Raw genomic sequence first — 6820 nt, forward strand, 5'->3', positions numbered from 1 at the left:
TCTCACACGGCATTGATTCTTCGTGAGTTTTTCGCCAAAAATTCCACTCATATCGTTCCGCAACCGCCTTATTCACCTGACTTAGCTCCGTGTGACTTTTGGCTATTTCCCAAACTCAAAAGACCGCTCCGGGGACACCGCTTTGAATCTATTGAAGAGATTCAACGTGAATCGCTGCGCGCTTTGAAGGCTATACCGGGAAACGACTTTTTGGCATGCTTCGAGGCATGGAAAAAACGTTGGCATAAGTGCATTGTATCGGAGGGGGATTACTTTGAAGGGGATCAAATTGATTTGGATGAATAAATAAAGATTTTTTATTTTATAACAAAATTCACCTTACTTTTTGATCACAGTAGTATATGTATATAATGTATATACGAGTATATATACTCTTATATATATATATATTCAATTATTTAACAGATTATTATACATTGCGAAATCTATTATAATAATTTATTCACTTGGAACTGACTACTATTATTGACTAGAGGCTTTTGAAGAATGTTACGTATTTTACAATTGATCTAATACTGGTTGGACTAATGCTTGTGATATACAACATATCCAACTACTTAGGTTCTTTTTAGAGACGTAATAATTTTTTAATACTTTCGTGTTACAGAATCTGTAAAGAACTTTCAATCACAAATTCTAGGATTAGACTTGTCATTTTATTTTAGATACGTAGACGACATAGCTATGGCTATATCTCATCAAAAAATTAAAGAAATACTAGATGTTTTTAATTCTTTCCACGATAGACTCAAATTTACAATAGAAATTGGAGATGACAAACTAAATTTTTTAGATGTGACAATCATTAATAATAATAAAGTTTTAGAGTTTGACTGGTACAGGAAGCCTACATTCTCAGGGAGATTTAGTTGTCTGAGAGCACTTCTTTCCAGAAAAAAGGAGTTATAATAAAAACTGTAGATAGAGCAATACTTCTTTCACATCCTATATCTATATCTATATCTATATCTATATCATTATAAAAATCTGTCTTTTATAATTAACATCTTTTTGAGTAATAATTATCCTTTAAAATTTATTTTTCTATAGACGAAAGATTAAAAAAACTATTTAACCAATTCGATAAGACTAGAGATGATAATAACTCGGAAAATATTAATAAAAAATAATGGTTCACTATTCCTTACATTTCTAATATTTCTAATAAATTTATTAATATAGTTAAAGACTCGGATTTAAACTTAGCTTTTTTTGGCCTTAATAAATTGGGAAATATGATTAGATCTTAGAAAGATGTTCTTCCGTTAATGAGCAATAAAAATGTTGTATATAAAATACCGTGTAAAAATTGTGATATGACGCATGTTGGATAGATTAAAAGGAAATTGAGTAAATTGTAATATTGCAATATTGAAATTGTAATATTGTTTTTAGACTTTTAACCTTTAATTTATATTTTATTAAAAGAAATTGTGCTAAGAAGGGCTACGAGCCAAAACAAATAAATTTTAATGTACATAATATAACACGTACGTTGACATTAAATAAACATAAAAATAAAAACAGAGATAAAGATATGTCTACATAGAACTAACGACCCTAATTGGGTCATTTTCAAAATTATAAAATTAATATATACAATATAAAACAGTTGACTAAAAATAGACTAGTAAAAGATGATTACTTATAGAGATGACATATATAGGATGACAAAAAAATGATTAAAAGTAGACCTTGGTTGTTTAGACTATGAAATTTAAACTCAAAGATATCGCTGAATACATGTAGTTGACGGAAAACAGATTCTGAATATACGCCATGGTTCGATTACAAAAGGCATTATCAAGTATAAATATATCGTTGATAATCTCATTAAGTAAGCTAATTACTGATTAATTCTTCTAATGAAAAGTTAATCCGAATTCTATAAGTATAATATTGAATTGTATAAGAATTAAAATTTAGTTACCAGCAAAAAATGTGAAATGTATTGTATAAAATATAAAATTCGGTCATATAAATAAGACCGAGTTCAAAAAAATACATGTATAAAACATAAAATAGGTAAAATAGATAAAGAATTTATTAAATTTAAACTATCTGAAAAATGTTTAGAAACATAATTTAAAGTAATTTGTAAAAAAAAAACTTTAAAAAGCGCAATGCGTAGTCCGATAATAAAACTATAATGTCAGAAATAAAGATGAGTCAAAGAGTAAAATTATAACATATTTAAATATAAAATGAAGCAAACTTGCGATGAGGATTGACCATTTTATATTCATTATATTATATCATTCATATAATATTATATCAGTCAATAAGTAATGAAAAATGACGACATAAGTATCAATCATGAAAGTATCCCTAGGATGGAAAGTGAAAAGTGAAAATTTTTACCATTGAAATTAATAGAGAAATGTTTCACTTTTTACTTTCCATGCTAGGGATAAAGTTTCATAATTGATACCCTGTACGAAACTAATTAAAGAAACTGTATGGAGAGGGTAAAATAGGAAGGGAAAAACTAAGAGGGGCAAAGAGATTGTATGATTATATTATATGATGGAAGATAGAAGTCCAATAATGCTTCTGTATCATTCTGCCTGTTTAAGGTTCCTGATTAGTCGCGGCGGCCATGTTGAAATCGTGACGTCAGAAGCGAGAAATGACACGTTAATTTATGTTGCATGCTATTTTTAAATAAAGATAATTTCGATGAAACGAAATGACGAAATCGCTTTAAAACATTTGTAAAAATTGATGAAAACTGTCCTTTCCTCTCTTGACAGTCAGTAAATGATCGTAAAAGGTACATAAAGTGAGCCTATATTCTGCAGAAATACACGGTCTGACAGCTGTTGAACCGAGTAAAATATATGTTTTTCCATACAAAATTCCAAGATAACTTTAGTTTTCATCGATAATTACGACTTTGATAAGTGCGAGACAAGTCACATTTCCACAATTAAAGCAAATAATAACGAAATGGCATAAATTCGTCGTCAAAATATCACTTTTCCACGTCTATAAATTCGGTCATTTATCGTGGTGCGGCGCTGTAACACACATATAAGCACGAGCCCATGTCTGTGTGCTCGCCTGCGATGCGCCGAGAGTGAATGAGACAGCGAGCTCCTTTTCACACTAGTCGCTTGTTTCTCGGCAATCTCGGCCGCTTGGCAACCCTAGGCACTAATAAAGGGCGGGGGACATTCTAAATAATATATAAGAGTGTTAATAAATTGTAGTAATAGTGTACTCCTCCCATTAATACAGAATAGTATAAATCATATTAAAACGCAACAATCTACGAGATGTTATATTGTTTACGATCTTTCATGCATGTTATATAGTATACCCCTCCTTCATATACTTGAGTAACAAGAATAGTTCAGTAGAAGTAAAATTTTACCGGAAAAAAATTATAAACCAGCATTTTTTTCACGAAAATCTCAAAAGGTCATTAGAAAAAAATGCGTATGTTTGAGACTCGAGAGTTGTGAAGAAAATATGCGAAAAAAAATCAAATAATTGCAAAAAGCACGTTTCTCGCTTATAAAATGAAAGATATTGATTGTATGAAAAAAAGTTCGGTATGAAAAATGTAGGTAATCGAAATACCTACAAAATGAAACGTGGAACATTAAAATCGATCTATTAAGTTAAGTATAAAAAAAATATATAAAACATCGAAAGACTTTTTTTTCACTTGCTCTTTATTCATTGAGATTTAAACGCAAAGTTTTGAAATTCTCATAAAATGTAGCCCTCGTAATGACAAACAAATCTAGCTCTGAACAAGTCTAAAATGTTCAATAGTTATTACAAAGAACCATTTGTTTATTAAAAACTCGTCTGCGAAAAACTTAATTTCTTCATCTTTCAGCAATCGCACAACAATTTACAGTGGTGATTTTTTTTCTTCAAGAGTTGCACTATTACGTACATTTAGTAATAAAAGAATTTTTTGCAATTTATTATATAAAGCAAATTATTATAAAACGACTTTAAAAAGTAAATATCTTTTTTCATATAAAAAAATGGAACAATTCCGTTAATATGCATCATATCATAGTGTGAAGCATTCGACAACTGATATTTTTCTATGAATTTAAAAAAAAATTATCCTCCGATTATTAGAAGCCGAGATAACAATTTGTTTTCAAAAAATTACTGTGACTTTAATTTTTAAGATTAAGAGTTTCGTTTGGCACCAATTTGTCTAGGAAAAATCGAATTTGCTGTTAAAAAATTTTCGAATATTTTGCTGGCAAAACAGTTCGTTTAAAACCAATTTTTAAAAAATTGGGAAGTTGAGAAACGCGAGCGAAGCAGCGTGCCGGGCGGAGTGGGGGAAGCCGGTGCGCAGTCGAGTGGGAAAGATCGGGTAGCTTTGCAATTCGCGCGTATCTGATTTCGTTAAAATTTGCTAAATTTACATTTTCTCAGCAATAAATTGATGTAGAAACAAAATTTTTCTTTAATCTGGGGTAGCTCGACAAGATATAAACAAATAGCTTAACCAAATGTTTTGTAAAGTAATTCTAATCATAAAATTTTTAGTTTTCGTATCTTGAATTTTTATTTTTTCGGTTTATTACTAAAAAAATCACGTTTGTGTATAGAGTGCATTTCTGATTAACAAATTTAAGTCACATTAGTTTCTTTATTTAATATGCTGTAAAAAATGTCCAATTAAACAATTACATATACAAAATTATCAGTACAAAATTGTTTTTGTGAATTTTGATTGCAGATGCAAATATGACACATGTAAACAAATAATTAATAAATAATTTGCCAAATGTTAGCGTAACTGTTGAAGATATAACACTAACTTTCGCAAATATAAAAATAAATTAGTGTTGCACGAAAAATATATTTTGCAACTATGTATATTCAGTTACACTACATTTAATTGTCCAATTGGACACTTTACAGCATATTAAATAAAGAAACATAGCTAATGTGGCTTAAATTTGTTAATTAGAAATGCACTCCATACTCAAACGTAATTTTTTAGTAATATAGTAAACTGAAAAAATAAAAATTCAAGATACGAAAAACTAAAAATTTCATGATTACAATTACTTTGCGAAACATTTGGTTAAGCTATTTATTCATATCTCGTCGAGCTACTCCAGATTTAAAAAATCATGTTACTACATTAATTTATTGCTTTAAAAAATGTAAATTTAGCAAATTTTAACGCACAAAATCAGATATGCGCGAGCCGCCGAGTGACCCGATCTTCCCCACTCGACCGCGTTGGCTTCCCCCACTCCGACCGGCGCGTTGCCTCGCTCACGTTTCTCAACTTTCCAATAATTTTAAACAAACTTTTTCGGCAGCAAAAAATTCGAGAACTTTTTAACAGCAAATTCAATTCTTCCTTGACAAATTGATGTCAGACATAACTCTTTATCTTAAAAATTAAAGCCACAGTAATTTAAAAAAAAAAATTGTTATCTCGGCTCCTAATAATCAGAAAACAATCTTTTTTTTTTAAATTCGTAAAAAAAAAATGTCAGCTGTCGAATGCTTCACACGGCTATTTGATATAATGCATATTAACGGAATTGTTCCATTTTTTTATACAAAAAAAATATGTTATTTATCAAAAAAAGATACCCTCTTTTTAAAGTCGTTTTATAGTAGTTTAACTGCAAAAAATCGTTTTGAGAGATTTAAGATAATGCAACTCTTGAAGAAGAAAAATCACTCCTGTAAATTGCTGTGCGACTGCTCAAAGATAAAGAAATTAAGTTTTTCGCAAACAGGTTTTTAGTGAACAAATACCTTTTTGCAAAAATTAATGAACATTTCAGGCTTGTTCAGGGCTAGATTTGTTTGTCATTACGAAGGTTACATTTTACGAGATTTTCAAAGCTTTGCGTTTAAATCTCAATGAACAGAGTGTGAGTGAAAAAAAGGACTTTTTTAGTGTTTTCTATTTTTTTTTCTAATGAACTAATAGATCGATTTTAATGTTCCACGTCTCATTTTATAGGTATTTCAAATACCTATGTTTTCCATACCTATGTTTTCCAAACTTTTTTTCATACACTCACAATCTTTTACTTTATAAGCAAAAAACGTGCTTTTTGCATTGATTTTTTTTCGCATATTTTCTTCGCAAGTCTCGAGTCTCAAATATACGCATTTCTTTTCTGATGGCCTTTCGTGGAGAGATAGGTTTACAATTTTTTTCCAGTAAAATTCTACTTCTACTGAACTATTCTTGCTACTCGAGTTTATGAAGGAAGGATATACTATATAACATGCATGAAAAATCATAAACAATTAAATATCTCGTAAACTGTTGTGTTTTAACATGATTTATACTATTTTGGATTAATGGGAGGGATACACTATTATTACAATTTATTAAAACTTATATGTTATTTAGAATGCCCGTCGCCCCTTATTGATGCCTAGAGCCGCCGAACGGCTGAGATTGTCGAGAAAGCATTTTCGGTCGCTTGAAACAAGCGACTAGTGTGAAAAGGAGCTCGCTATCTCGTTCACTCTTAGCGCACCGCAGGCGAGTACACGGACATAGGGTCGCACTTAAGTATGTGGCTATCAGTTTTGCCAGTTTGATCAGACCGCCGTCTGATTGTGTGTCGCCACCGTCAACGCAGAGTTCTTGGAGTAATCAGGAGCTTTAAGCCCTGTTTTTGTCTCTTAATGTGAATCATTTCAGAAATATTTATTTTAGGATGGTTCACTATCTAGAATTCTAACATTGTTCCAATCGAAATTATAGTTACATATAATTCTATGGTCCATAATAACTGAAGGAGATCCCGATTTTTTCCTTTTGTCTGACATA

General features: G+C 30.3%; 1 protein-coding gene across 1 annotated transcript in view; it reads left to right on the forward strand.

Annotated features, from left to right (window-relative positions):
* The window catches only part of LOC108748580 (glutamine synthetase 2 cytoplasmic), a 62870-nt gene that overhangs the window by 28589 nt on the left and 27461 nt on the right, over positions 1-6820 (forward strand). The window lies entirely within an intron of this gene.

The sequence above is a fragment of the Trachymyrmex septentrionalis genome, unplaced genomic scaffold (assembly GCF_001594115.1).
Source record: "Trachymyrmex septentrionalis isolate Tsep2-gDNA-1 unplaced genomic scaffold, Tsep1.0 scaffold234, whole genome shotgun sequence".
Taxonomy (NCBI): domain Eukaryota; kingdom Metazoa; phylum Arthropoda; class Insecta; order Hymenoptera; family Formicidae; genus Trachymyrmex; species Trachymyrmex septentrionalis.